The 15,571-nt window shown below is 34.8% G+C and overlaps 1 protein-coding gene and 1 non-coding gene across 10 annotated transcripts in view; both read right to left on the bottom strand.

Moving 5' to 3' along the window:
- The window catches only part of PAG1 (phosphoprotein membrane anchor with glycosphingolipid microdomains 1), a 224,886-nt gene that overhangs the window by 111,754 nt on the left and 97,561 nt on the right, over window positions 1-15,571 (bottom strand). The window contains exon 4 of one of the 9 annotated variants that reach the window (XM_074201515.1): window positions 14,747-14,799. The exons of the other annotated variants lie outside the window; for them this stretch is intronic. The gene's annotated coding sequence lies outside the window, so the exon portion shown is untranslated. The remainder of the gene's footprint in view (window positions 1-14,746; window positions 14,800-15,571) is intronic. 9 annotated transcript variants of the gene reach the window in all.
- LOC141503570 (U6 spliceosomal RNA) lies at window positions 2,129-2,235 on the bottom strand. Its single transcript, XR_012472917.1, has one exon. It is a non-coding gene; the product is annotated as a U6 spliceosomal RNA (small nuclear RNA).

Below are 15,571 nucleotides of genomic sequence, written 5' to 3'. Positions count from 1 at the left end.
GAACAGTCCATTTATTCCTACACTCTCTAGTGTTTTTAATAGGAATGGATGCTATATTTTGTCAAAAGCTTTTTCAGAATTTATTGATATGATCATATAATTTCTGATAGGTTTGTTGTTGATATAATTGAGTATACTAACAGTTTTCCTAATATTGAACCAACCCTGCATTCCTGGAATAAATCCTACTTGATCATAATGTATTATCCTAGTGATGACTTGTTGTAGTCGTTTTGCTGAGATTTTATTTAGGGTTTTTACATCTATATTCATCAGGGAAATAGGTCTATAATTTTCTTTCTCTGTTTTAACTCTTCCTGGTTTGGGTAACAGCACCATATTGGTTTCATAGAAAGAGTTAGGCAGAGTTCCATCTTTCCCTATTTTTCCAAAGAGTTTATATAGGATTGGAACCAATTATTCCTTAAATGTTTGGTAGAATTCACTTGTGAATCCATCAGGCCCTGGAGATTTTTTTTAGGGAGTTCAATAATGGCTTGTTGAATTTCTTTTTCTGAGATAGGGTTGTTTAGATATTTAATCTCTTCTTCATTTAACCTGGGCAATTTTATTTTTGTAAATATTCATCCATTTCACTCAGATTATGAAATTTATTGGCATAGAGTTGGGCAAAATAATTTTGAATTATTACTTTAATTTCCTCCTCATTGGTGGTGAGTTCACCTTTTTTCATTGATAATACTAGCAATTTGGTTTTCTTCTTTCTTTTTGTAATCAAATTGACCAGAGAATTATCAATTTTATTGGTTTTTTCCCTAATACCAACTTTTGGTTTTATTTATTAATTCAATAGTTTTTTTGCTTTCAATTTTATTAATTTCTCCTTTAATTTTTAGAATTTCTAATTTGGTATTTAATTGGGGATTTTTTGATTTGTTCTTTCTCTAATTTTTTTAGTTGAATGTTTAGTTCATTGATTTCCTCTTTCTCCAATTTATTCATATAAGCATTTATAGCTATAATATATCCCCTGAGAGTCGTTTTGAATGAATCCCATAGGTTTTGGTATGTTGTTTCATTATTATCATTATCTAGGATAAAATGGTTAATTCTTATTATAATTTGTTTTTTGGTCCACTCATTTTTTAAAATGAGGTTATTCAGTTTCCAATTTGTTCTGGTTCTATATCTCCTTGGCCCAGTATTGCATATGACTTTTATTGCATTGTGATCTGAGAAAGATGTATTCACTATTTCTGCCTTTCTGCAGTTGACCATTAGGTTTTTATGTCCTAGTACATGATCAATTTTTGTATAAGTTCCATGTACTGCAGAGAAAAAGGTATATTCCTTTCTATCCCCATTCAGTTTTCTCCATAAGTCTACCATATCTAATTTTTCTAACAATCTATTTACCTCCCTAATTTCTTTCTTGTTTGTTTTATGATTCGATTTATCTAGATCTGATAGCGGGAGGTTGAGATCTCCCACTAGTAGAGTTTTGCTGTCTATGTCTTCCTGTAGTTCTTTCAGCTTCTCCTCTAAGAATTTGGGTGCTGTCCCACTGGGTGCATATAGATTCAATATTGAAATGACTTTATTGTCTATGGTACCTTTTAGGAGGATAAAGTTTCCTTCCTTATCTCTTTTAACACTATCTATTTTTGCTGCTGCTTTGTCTGAGATAAGGATTGCTACCCCTGCTTTTTTTACTTCAGCTGAAGCAAAATATATTTTGCTCCAACCTTTTACCTTTACTCTATATGTATCTCTCTGATTTAAATGAGTTTCTTGTAAGCAGCATATTGTAGGATTCTAGTTTTTAATCCACTCTGCTATGTGCTTACATTTTAAGGGAGAGTTCATCCCATTTACATTCAAGGTTATGATTACTAATTCTTTATTGCCTTCTGTGCTATCTTCCCTCTTGTTTGTATTTCCCCCCTTTTCCCCTTTTATCCATATTCCCCAGTATTTTGTTTCTGAATACCACCCCCTTCAGTGTGTTTTCCCTCCTATATCACATCCTCCCCTTTCTTTCCCCTTTCCCTTTTTCCCTTTTCCCTTCCCTTCCTTTTGTTATTTCCCCTTATTTCCCCCACTCCCCTTCCATTTCTCTGTCCCCCTCCCCTTTTCCCCTTTTAACATTTGAAAGGTTAGATGTTTTAAAAATATGGAATGCTTCACGAATTTGTGTGTCATCCTTGCACAGGGGCCATGCTAATCTTCTCTGTATCGTTCCAATTTTAGTATATATGCTGCCGAAGCGAACACTGATACTGAATTTCTATTCATGTTCTTTGACCATTTAGTATAAGTTGGTTCTCATTAATATAAAACTGAACCAGTTCTATTATACATATATGAATACAAAAATATCTAGCTGAGTTAGTAGATAGACCTAAGGAAGACCTGAGTTCAAATTTCTTCTCAGAAACTTACTAGCTATGTGACCCTAGGCAAGTCACTTAACCTCTTAATCCACTGGAGAAGGAAATGGCAAGTCACCTCAGTATCTTTGCCAATAAAACTTCATGGACAGTATTAGCATGCTATGGTTCATAGGGTCCCAAAATATATGTAAAACCACAGAGATTTATTAGTGATTACTCCACTTTTAAATAGCTCTAATTATTTGACTATTTTTTCCTTATGTTGAGACCATAAAGTTACAGATTCAAATCTGGAAAGATCTCTAGATGATAGGGTTCTTAACCTGAGCCTTCATAACTTACTTGTTTAGTTTATTTTTTTTTGGTAAATTTGATATTGAATTTCAACATTTTGGATTCCTTTGCAACCCTATGTATCTTATTTTATGAATATAAACCTATTGTTATCAGAAAGTATCTCTAGACTTATTCAGATTCTCATAAGGATCTCTAACACAAAAAGTTAAGAATTTATGTTCCTTCTGAGTGGAGGAAGAGAGGGAACCTCTGCTGACAAAGGATGTCAGGTCTAGCTGTGCTGCCGAGATGGTCCTGGGCAAGAAGGAACCAGCATGGGTCCAATGAGTGCAGAAGCAGTGGCATGAGGATACTGCTGGCTATGGACACTCACAGAAGAACTGAGTTCTAGGACTTAGTTCCAGGCCAGAGGGGAGAACTGAAAGTTATAATCAATGGAGAGTTCTCAGGAAGCAAGATAATTCTAGCTCAATGTGTGGAGGGGCTCCAGCTAGGGCTTGGAGGGGGAAAGGAGTGCTGAGGTTGGGATAAGGATAAAGCTCCTGAGGCTAGAAGCACCATCCATCCCTCATGCTTCAGGACAAGAAGTGAATATAATAATAAATTGCTAAAAAAAAATAATCAGGCAAAGGAGAAAGAACCCAACCATAGACAGTTCCTATGGGAATAGAAAAGACTGGGATTCAACTTCAGAGGAAGGTACTGAAGTAAAAATGTCTCTCTTACCCCAAAAGTTATGTCAAATGGCTACCTGCTCAAAAATAATTCAAAAAAGACTTTAAAAATCAAAAGAGAGAGATTGAAGAAAAACTAAAAAAGAAAATAAGAACAATTAGAATTGGCCAAGGGGAAACTAGTGAAGTTATGAGACTAAGAAATAATAAGACAAAATATAAAGAATGAAAAAAATAGAAGAGAAAAATGAAATACCTCATAGAAAAAAACCAATCTGGAGAACAGATCAAAAAAGAGAAAACATAAGAATAATTGGACTATCTAAAAGTGCTCATCACAAAAAGAAATTTGATACTATGATTCAAGAAATAATTTAAGAAAATTTCCCTCAAGTATTAAAACAAGTAAAGTAGAAATAGAAAAAAAATCACTGATCACCACTTGAAAGGGATCCTAGGAGGAAAACTGCCAGAAATATCATAAGTAAATTCCAAAAACGCCAGGTTAAGGAGAAAATATTAAGATCAACAGAAAAAACAATTCAAATATTGTGGTGCCACAACAAGAATTTCATAAGATCTAGAAGCAGTCACTTTAAAAGACCACAGGTCTTGGAACACTACAAATCAAAGAGCAAAAGAACTGGGGTTGCAGCTGAAAATATCATACACAGAAAAGTTAAACATAATCCTGAATAAAAAAAAATGGGTATTCAGTGAATTGACAGACCTTTCAGGATTTTGTGGCAAAAAGATTTAATAGAAAATATGATCTAATGGAACCAAGAGAAATATTAGGCAAACATCAAAGATTAATTACAAAAACCCCAATAAGGATAAACTGTTTACTATCTATACATAGAAAGAAAAATCTTATGTCCAAGTTTGTTATTAATAATTGGATATTTGAAGGAAAGATGGGGGGGTAAAGATGAGTAGGATGGGACTCTTAAAAGCCAAATGATGTAGGAAAAGATAAAATAAAAGAGCTATCATATTCTGCAAATGAGATGTGAGAAGAATTGATACAGAGGAATTAGATGGAAAAGAAGACCTGGTAATTCTGGAAACATAACTCTCATTGGGAATGAGTTAAAGAGGGAACAATACATACATATATACATACATATGCATAAAATCCTTTTAAATTTAGAAAGAAATAAGAGGATGGGATAGGAGGATACTGAGAGAGTGAGAAAATGGGATAAGGGGTATATAGAAGAGTATATAAGGGAAGAATTCTTCAAATGGTTTTGGAATGGCTGAAGCTTAAGGAATAGGAGGGCATGGTAGTAAATAGAAATAAAGTAGAGGAGTGATGAGGGAGTGTTGCTTTCAGAATTGCATTAGAAATGAGAAATATATACAAACCAAATATATAGACATTAATGAATATGTATATGTATACAAGAATCTATGCATACCTAATGTAGGTATATGTGTATACATATGTGTATATATAGATAAATACATACATATATATATATAATTATATATAGGCATAGGTGTCTATATGAGGGTGTATGTGTATATAAGAGTATGGATATACATATAAATGTGTGTGTGTGTGTGTGTCCATACTTAATTGTGGCATGAGAGGGAAGGGAAAAAAAAGGTAAACAGTATATGGCAGAGAACAGAAGAAAACCTACAAAGATGCAAAGAAAAGATGAATATTTTGATCACAATGTGTAGTATTTATTATAGAGAATTTCTTGAAATGAAGTTTTTTGTTTTATATTATGATTCCTCTCATGTTATATGGTGCACATGACAATTTTTTTATTTTGTATTTAAATTTAAAATAAAAAATTACATCAAAAATGGGGAAAAAAAGAATCTCTCTTCCAGTTCAACTTCCTCAGGTTATAGACAAAAAAACTATGTCCCCAAGATGTTGAATGACTTGTCACAATTAGTGACAGAATTAAGATATACTACAGGGGCTGTCTCTCAGTTCCATATTTCTATTATTTCTACCTACTGGTTCTAGTTATTCCCTGGGAGCTAAGAAAATTTGTCTAATACCAATTCTATAAAACATTGCTTCAAATACTTGAAGATACTTATCATGTCCTCCTCCTTCCCCAACCCAATATTTATTGCTTTGCTCTTTTCCTCGCTAAACATTAAAATTCTTCAATTGTGCCCTGATAGGCACAATTTCCAGGCCCTTATCTTTTCACTTATGCTTCTCTGCACATACTAAATAGTTTCACAAGGGCAAAGACGACATTTGTGCAATGTACAATTAGGAATAACTTTTGAAAATAGGTCACATTTATTAACTGTTTTCCAGAAAACAAACCTGTGATTTAGGTCATTTAAGAACTATTATATTTATTATTTTAGAGATAAGAAAACTGAGGCTCAGAGAAGCAAGCAAAAGAGGTTGTAAAACAACAGCGCCTTGAAACAGTAAGCAACTGTGATGATCCACTGTGAAAGACTTGTCTTTTTTTGATCAAGACAATATTCCAAGACAAAGGACTGATAATGAAAAATGGAACCATTACCTCTAAAGAGAGATGTGATAAATGAGGAGTGTAGAATGAAAGCCTGCGTTTCTCACTATCTTTTTTCTCATGTATGAGTATTTTCTTTTGCAAGGTAACTAATATGAAAATGCATGATTTCATATGCATCATCAATATATAATGCTTGCCTTCCCAAGGGGCTGAAGGAGGGACGGACCAGAAGGAGATAAAATAGAACTCAAAATTTTAAAAAAGGTTGATTTAAAAAAAATGATTTGGAAACACTTAACAGAATACATTAAAATTGTTAAAATAAATTATAAAAATAGTAACTCAAAAAGTCACTGAACTGTATATACTCAGATCCAACTAAATTACAATAAGGCCTTTATCCCAAAAAAGATCAAAGAAAAGATATGTAGAAAAATATTTATAGTAGGAAAAAGATGGAAAATAAGGGAATGGTTAAACAAATTATGGTAGTTGAATGAAATGGAATATCATTGTATCATAAGAAATGACAAGCTGGAAATTAAAGCTTTGCTGAGGTACCACCTCACACCTCTCAGATTGGCCAGTATGACCACAAAGGATAATGATCATTGTTGGAAGGAATGTGGGAAATCTGGGACACTATTACACTGTTGGTGGAGCTGTGAACTCATCCAACCCTTCTGGAGAGCTATTTGGAACTATGCCCAAGGGGCAACAAAAATGTGCATACCCTTCGACCCAGCAATACCACTACTGGATCTATACCCTGAAGAGATGAGGAAAAAGGGTAAAAACATTACTTGTACAAAAATATTTATAGCAGCCCTGTTTGTGGTGGCAAAGAATTGGAAATCCAGTAAATGTCCTTCAATTGGGGAATGGTTTAGCAAACTGTGGTATATGTATGTCATGGAACACTATTGTTCTATTAGAAACCAGGAGGGACGGGATTTCAGGGAAACCTGGAGGGATTTGCATGAACTGATGCTGAGTGAGATGAGCAGAACCAGAAAAACACTGTACACCCTAACAGCAACATGGGAGTGATGTTCAACCTTGAAGGACTTGCTCATTCCATCAGCGCAACAATTGGGAACAATTTTTTGCTGTCTGCAAAGGAGAGTACCATCTGTATCCAGATAAGGAGCTGTGGAGTTTGAACAAAGTACAAGGACTATTCCCTTTAATTCGGAAAAAAAAACCCAGATGTCTTATGGTTTGATCTGGTTACCTCTGAGAATTCTGTTTTCTTTAAGGATATAATTTCTCTCTCATCACACCCAATTTGGATCGAGGTACAACATGGAAACAAAATAAAGACTGATGTAGTGCTATCTGTGGGGTGGGGGTGGGGGGAGGGAAGCAAGATTGGGGGAAAACTGTAAAACTCAAATCATATCTTTAATAAAAATTTTAAAAAAAAGAAATGATAAGCTGGACAGTTAGAAAGGAAACTGGAAAGACTTCTAGGAATTGATGCTCAGTAAAATGGGTAAAAGTAGGAGGTAAATTTATGCAGTGACATGCATAAAGAGGAAAGGAAGGCACAGTGGATAAAGCACCAGTGTCAGAAAGATGTGAGTTCAAATGTGATCTCAGATACTTAACAGCTGTGTGACCCTGGGCAGCTCATTTACAACCTGCCTACTTTAAACTGGGGGGAGGAACAGGCAAACCACTTCATTATTTTTGTCAAGGAAACCCCACCTACAGTAGATCCACAGAGTCATGAAGAGCTGAATAAAACTGAATGACAACAAAAAAGAGGGAAGCACCCCACCTACCTCCTGTCAAAGAGGTGATGGGTGTGAAATGCAGAATAGGAATTTGGTTTTTTTTACTATGTATATTATTTACTAGATAGTCTTACTATGAGAATTTTCTTTTCTTTTTTAATTTAAGTCATGATTAGGGGAAGTAGGGAGAAAGTAGAAGGGGAAAAAGAGAAAATAATACTTGTTAATTGAAAAAACAAATATAAAAAAATTGGCTACTTAAAACTATTAATTTGTCAGATGGTATGGAATTAAATGAAACAAGTCCCCAGTGGAAAGTTTCTCTAGCAGCAAATGGAATAGTTTCCTTTATTTGGGTTTTAACAAATTCCAAATCTATATTATTATTTTTTTTAATGAGATAAGAGAACTGATGGTGTCAAGTATATGGCTGAGAAGAACAAAGTTGGGCCAGGTCTTTGAATGCTCTATAAAGGTCATTTTCTGGAGTGAATCTTCCTCTTACTTTGTCATAAATACAAAATTTTGCCCTCTCCACAAGTTAGTATGCCAGACCAATGGCTACAGATGAGTGTTTAGAGACCCTACAGATTGGAGCTTGGTTCCTGATCCCTCACTGATCCCTATCTTCATCAGAAGTAAATTCACTCCATCTTTCAAAGTACTTCTAACCTAATGAACCCTAATGGAAGTTCATTAAAAACCTTAATGGAGGTTCATTAAAAATAAGTTGTGCAAGACTGACTTCATTTCTTTTTCTGAAGGGTAACTAAACTGGTAGGACACAAGGATTTCAGTACAAGCTCAGCTAGTTCTGTGGGAAAGCTAGGTGCCACAATGGATGGAATTCAAAGCCTGGAGTCAGAAAGACTCAAACCCAGCCTCAGGTACTCACTACCTGTATGATCCTGCACAGTTCAATTCCTCATCTGAGTTGGAGAAGGAACTGGCTAACCATTCCATATTTCTGCCAAGAAAACCCAAAAGGGCTCACCAAGACTCCATCCAACACAACTGAAAACTACCCAACAACTTGTAAAAGCTACTAAGATTTCTTCTAAGATTACCTTCCTTCTGACCTGTATGTATCTTGTATGCTCTTTCATCTCATAAGGATATAAGTTCCTTGAAGATAAGGACTTTTTCCATTTCTTTTAATCTCTAGCATTTCCACATAGTGCCTAGCTCATAATTACATAATAAATGTTTGATTGACTGGCAGAAGTAAAGGGGCCAAATATTTTCTGTAATAGATAGAAGCAATATACATTATCGAAGAGTTTTGGGGGGTGAGGAGGGTAGAATTGGGAGGAAGAGATAAGTCCAAGCAGATATAAAGTAGAATGTGACTGAGTCTGTCTGAAATGGATTCATGTGAATTAAACACAACAATCAGAATGGGGTCCCAGTAGTGGGAGAATTTGGAGAGGAAAAGGTTAGAGGCAGCCATGTTGATGAGTAGATGACTGAAACGTAGAAAAGAATAGCATGTACTCACAGAGAACCCATATGTTCAAAACAGAGTCAAGATATTTTGGGGAAAATTGAAGAGAAAAGAACCTGGGAGCTGGGGGGTATCTTTGTGTAGAAATGAGACTTGGGAAAGTGTCTAAAATTAATCAATAGGGTGGAACTTACTGTATGCTGGGTGAGCTACAACAATTAGGGAGAATAAAATTATGTCTATGGAACTTAGGGCACTAATACAGAAATGCAAATGACTAAGATATAGGATTAAATATATTATAGGTGCTTTCAAACAGTACCTATGATGAGAACAGGAAAAAGGGAGTGAAATCAAAAAAGGTTTGAATGAAGGCAACAAGTATTTGAGTTGGATTTAAGAATTGGACTTATTATTAGAAAAATTGAAAGGCGTCAAGGAAAACTGGAAGGAGTGAATCTTCAAGGCAAATACAGGGAATAGTTGGTGACCAATTTGGTTGAAGCAGAGCTTCTGTAGAATAAAAGTAGCATAATAGCTTAATAATTTACAAACCACTCTTTTGGGAAATAACGCTGGAGAGAGACATTAAGAGTAAATTCTGAAGGGCCTTAAATGCCAGGCTTAAGGAGCTTAGACTTTATTTTGAAAGCAGTGGGAAACCAGTTTAAGGGTGTTATAATTTGTATGTGTATGTTTATATGAGAAATAGGCTGTTTTCTAATTGTACCTTGGTATACTGGCTTCAGAGATTTTTGATATGTTTGCAGGGTTCTCACTGTAATTTGTCTTGGCTAATTACACTTAACTATCAGTTTTACAGAAGTATGGTCTATATTGAACACCACATGTAGCAATAATCAGATTTCAATAAGCAGAGAACCTATAATTTTTAAAAAATGTATGACAAATAAAAGTATGCTGCAGAAAGATAATACTACCTCCCTTTCCAGGACAAAATTTTATTTATGCTTACATTAACAGCTACTTTAAAAAAGCAATTTAATTCTGGAGAAAAGAGGCCACTTTTCACAAACAATTTATACTACATCAATAGAAATAGGAACAATGGAATCCTACTCTATCCAATTATACATTGGGTAATAAGTAAAATGTCTATTGATCTTTCAAAAAATTTTTCCCTCTAATTTGAATAAAACTGTGCCATCCCCCCCCAAAAACCCTGAAATCTTTATAAATTTGGATTCAAGGTTCAACAGAAACCTATTATTGAATACAATGAGATGTCAGATAATATAATGTATATTAAGCACTTCAGGTTTAAAAAAATATTTATGGTGTATTTCAGGAAATAGTGGCATCATTAAAAGTGCTGCAATAAATTCCTTGATGTGAATTCAGACTATCTTCCTCCTATTAAGCTCTGAAACTAGCTTGTTGTCCATTTGTAGTTCCTATTCAAGATATATGAACTGATGGTCTAATTCAATGAACCTCTTATCCAAATGCATGTCATAATTTTGACAACTGACATTCATTGTTCATTTTTTTCATATTTGCAGATTTTTTTCCTTTGTTCTTAAGTGGTCATGGATCTTATAGGGGAAAACTAGTAGTTTTGTGGCACCTGATAGTGTAGAGTTATAAAAATGAGGTTGGTAGTAGAAAATCACCCTGTTCTCCCTTCTCATTTTTATCGAGGATACCAGTGACATGTAGATATTATAGATAATTTTCATTAATATTTTAAAAAAGATAAAAAAATAGGCTTTGGGGTTGGTACTTGCTAAAATTTCTCAAATGCTCTACCTCACTAGTAATAACATCCATGATTTTTTCCAGTAATTTATACATCTCTTTCTTGGAGATTTTAAAAGTGAATCAACACTTTCAATTCTGTGTACTGAGGAGATGATTTTGACTATATTAAATTAAAAAGTTTTGTACTAATAAAACTAATGCTGTCAAGATTATTTAGAAAAACAGACAGTTTGGAAAAAATTTTCACAGCAGGGTTCTGATAAGGGTCTCACTTCTAAAATATGTAGAAAATTGAATCAAATTTATAAGGTTACAAGTCATTCTTCAATTGATAAATGGTCAAAGGATATGAACAGGCAGTTTTCAAATGAAGAAATTAAAGTTGAATGTAATCATATGAAAAAATGCTCCTAATCATTACTGATTAGAGAAATGAAAATTAAAACAATTATGAGGTATCACCTCACACCTATCGGATGTTGGTGGAGTTGGTAGAGTTGTGAACTGATTCAACTATTCTGGAGAGCTTATATGGAACTATGTCCAAAGAGCATACCCTTTGTTTGACCAAGTAATACCTATACTAGGCCTATATTCAGAAGAAATCATAAAGAATGGGAAAAGTCCCGCATGTTCCAAAATATTCATAGCAGCTTTTGGTAGTGGCAAAGAATTAGAAATTGAGGGTATGCCCATCAATTGGGAAATGGCTAAACAAGTTATAGTACATAATACTATGGAATATTACTATTCTATAAAAGACCATGAATAGTTGGAGTCTAGTGAAGCATGGAACGAATAACAGGAACTGAGGCTGAGCTAAATGAGCAGAACCAAGAAAACACTGTACACATTAACAACAACATGGAGCTCCTCTCAGCAGTTCAGAGACCTAGGACAACCCTGGGAGACGTGTTATGGATAATACTATCAACATTCAGAGGAAGAGAAAATTAAAACAAAACAAAACAAAGAAAAACCTATAGAATCTGAATGAACACTATGTTCACTTTTTAAAAATTCCTCTAATGTTTTTCTTTCCTATCTCCTGGTTTTCTTTCTTTTCCATTAGTCTCAATTATTCATACAGAAAATTACTAATCTGTAAACATATTAAACTCAAATATATATGTACAGTGTTTACCAAACTGTTCACCATTGTGGAGGGGGAAGGGAGAGTAGAAGGAAATTATGTAAATTATAAATATGCATATGTATGTAGATGAATGTTGAATAACTTTAGTAACTTGTAATTGGAAAAATAAAATAAAATATCAATCATGAAAAAAATTCAGCTTTGTGCCTCTTCCAAAATAGTTTTCTTTGGGTCTAGTGCATCTTTTCACATCACATATTGAATCCTGAAGTTTTTAAACAATTGGTTGCTAAAATGGAAGTCATTTGTGAATTGTCTTTCTGTAGGTAACCATCAGCAAATTAAAATATAACTAAGTGATAGTACTTTTAAGTAAAATAGCAGCATATTGACCTGCTATAGCTACATGGTATCATATATATAGATGGCTGAATTTGTAGTACACAAAGCCTTAATTCAAATCCTACCTGCTAGAATTTGTTTGCTCATACACAGGAGCTTCAAAGCTTGTTTTAATGCAAGCTGAATTGGTCTGGAGAATTTAATATTGAACCCAAATAAAATTCTACTCAACTTTAAAATGAGATATATTTTATGAAATATTATTGCCTTACCAGGGTTTTTTATAAAATTCTAAAAAGCTTGGGAAGAAGAAAAAAAGAAAAAGGTGGGGGGAATAGAGGAAAGGTTCTCCAGTAGAGAAGCTGATGTTTGAGTTTAGTCTTGAAGAAAAAACAGGAATTTCCTAGGAATTGAGAGAAAGATTCCATACATAGGATTTATCTGGGAGGTGGAGCTTTCTGTGAAATGTTTTTCAGTCTTATTTGACTCTCCATGACCCTGTGGGTCCATATTGTCCATGGGATCTTCTTGGTAAGGATACTGGAGTGACTTGACATTTCCTTCTGCAGGGGAATAAGGCAAATGGGGATTGACTTGCCTAGGGTTTGACGCTGGATATGAACTCAGATCTCCCTGATTCCCAGCCCAGAGTTCTATCCACTAAGTCACCCAGCTGCCCCACTTCTGTTTGAGGAACAGCAAATAGGAAAGAATATTGTACCTGAGTTGTATGATACATAATAAGGCTGTAAAAGGAGGGTGAGATCATGTTGAGAAGGGTTTGAAGAAGCTTATTCCTGATCCTTGAGGTAAAAGGGGAAGTACTGGATATACTAGGTATGATTGAGTGATTTATTCCACTGCTCAAAAACCTTCCTTAATTCCTTACTTCCTATAGGATAAATCATCAAATCCTTAGTCATCTACAATCTAGATCCAACTCATTTCTTCAGTTGCATTTCACTCTCATTCCTTTCACTCTGTGTTCTAGTCAAATGACCACATCCTGTTCTGCTGTTTCCATTTCTATGTTTTCTCAAACACCATTCCCTCCCTGCCTGGACCACATTGACCCTCCATGGCTATCTCCATATTTCTTCCTATTGAAGTCCTCTTAAATATAAGGAACAAATCTGCTACATAGAGTAGCTACATACCTCACCATATCCAGCTAAAAGAAATAGCTCCTTTCTCAAATTATATGAAAAGGCCTATGATAAAAGCCCTTTTCTTATCATACCATACAATTCTCCTCTTGAAATTACTTTCTATTTATTTTTACACATGTTACATTTAATTCACTAAGAATACACTAAATTCTGTCCCCTCAAGTAAAATGTGAGCTTCTTGAAGGGAGATTTTTTAAAAAATATATCCTCATTTTGTATGAATTTTTGTATGCCTTGAACATAGGTGCTTAGTAAGTTGTTTGTTAAGTTGAATCAAATTGGTCTGGGTCCTTCCTTTGCCTTGTGCCCTGTCTTGCACCATCCTTATAGTAATTTCTTCCAGTCAAGAGTATCTAGAACAGAGCCTTACACACATCAGGGGCTTAATAAACATTTGCTGATTTTGAATTTAAAGTATGATATTTTTCAAGTCCAGTTAGAATTTTATATAGTTTGTGAAAAAAATTCCTCCAGTTCATGGTACTCTTTCCTTTCCTAACTCCCATAACATCCACAGTAGCTACAACTCATTGGGCCATCAGCCCAATGTTCTGATATTTGCCTTTTTTCTATATGGAATAAAGCAGTTGGGCAGAACCAAGATGGTAGCGTGAAGACAGCATTTCCCTGCAACTCCTTCCCCAGGGAACTCCAAAAGCCATCAAATTATGACTCTAGTCAAAAATCTAGAGGGGCAGAACCCACAGAAAGACTGAGTGATACATTTTCCCAGTCCAAGATAACTTAGAAGTTCTGCAGAAAAGGTGTGTTTCACCAGGACTGGGAGATGGACAAAGCCCCAGTCGCAGTGCAGCTGGGAAACAGTTTGAAGGGGTGGGGAGAAAATTCAGCTAGACCAGAATGAGTGTGGAATAAAGCAGTCAGTCAGTGAGCAACTATTTAAAGTTTACTTTGGACCGGCTACAAGATAGAGATCACAAACATAGAGTCTAAGGTCACAACAGGCTTCAAATTATATTAGAAAATACTTTGTTCATTTATTAGGTCAAAATTTAGATTTAAAAGCTCTGTGTGAAGCAAACATTTACTCAATAGTGGTGGGATCAGTGGGAACTAAGGGCAGTTAAGTGGCTCAATGGATGGAACTCTGGGTCTGGAGTCAGGAAGATGCATCTTCCTTAATCAAATATAACCCAAGACACTTACAAGCTATGTGGTCTTGGGCAAGTCATTTAACCCTCTTTGCCTCAGCTTCCTCATCTATAAAATAAGCTGGAGAAGGAAATGGTAAACCACTCTAGTATCTCTGCCAAGAAAACCCTAAATGGGGGCCACAAAGAGTCAGACACAACTGAACAACAAAATGGGAACAGATGAGTTACAAAACACTTGGATTTATATGTAACATCTCTGATGTGGGGGCACCCCTTCAACAGCACAGAGCACAACCACTGATACCCCTCACCTAATGTACTCTTACCTCTAAATCCTCCATAGTGAATGTATCCAATTGAGGCATAATCTTGACATTATCTGTGTAAGTACCAATAAAGAAAATAGATTATCTATCTTGGACTCTGGCTCCTCTTCTATGATGATTATTATCTCCTTTTCTGGTCATCCTTTTTTGATGTTATCTTTTGTATTTGTGCACAATGCTTTACTGGTAATATGCTGCAAACATCCTCCTATATTTATCTCCATTGCCCTTGAGTGATCTGCAATTTCGATATTTGCAGATCGTCATGTTATGAATCATAGTATCATCAGAGGAGGATTGGTATTTAAAAGGCAGGTTTGTTTTATGGAAATAAGCTGTTTGCCTACGTTCCCACATACCAAATCTTCAAGAATAATCTACATGTGTAATTGGAGGTGTCTTTGATGAAGGAATGAGAAAGAAACAGGAAGACTTCTGAAAAAATTATTTTGTTGCAAACCATATATTTATGGCAAAATGCCTGAAAGGTTTGGAGAATATGAGGTCCCATTTTGCTTATTACTTGCCGACTATTAAAAATGCCAACAACTATATTTCAGCAGAGAAAAATTCTTAAATGTTTTCCTCCCACAAGGTAATCAATCCCTTTTCATATTAAAATCATACAACATTCCCTGAAAGAAAACAAACTTTGTTTGATAATCCTCCGATTACCTCTGATTATTAATATCAAGCCAGATATAAACGGTATATATATATTTATATTTATATTCTTTTTTGTTGTTGTTTTTGCAAGGCTAATGGGGTTAGGATTAAGTGACTTGCCCAAGGTCACACAGCTAAGTAATTATTAAGTGTCTGAGG

Source organism: Macrotis lagotis, chromosome X, assembly GCF_037893015.1.
Source record: "Macrotis lagotis isolate mMagLag1 chromosome X, bilby.v1.9.chrom.fasta, whole genome shotgun sequence".
NCBI lineage: Eukaryota > Metazoa > Chordata > Mammalia > Peramelemorphia > Peramelidae > Macrotis > Macrotis lagotis.
Note: the sequence above shows the minus strand (reverse complement) of the source record. Positions and strands in the feature narration are given on the sequence as shown.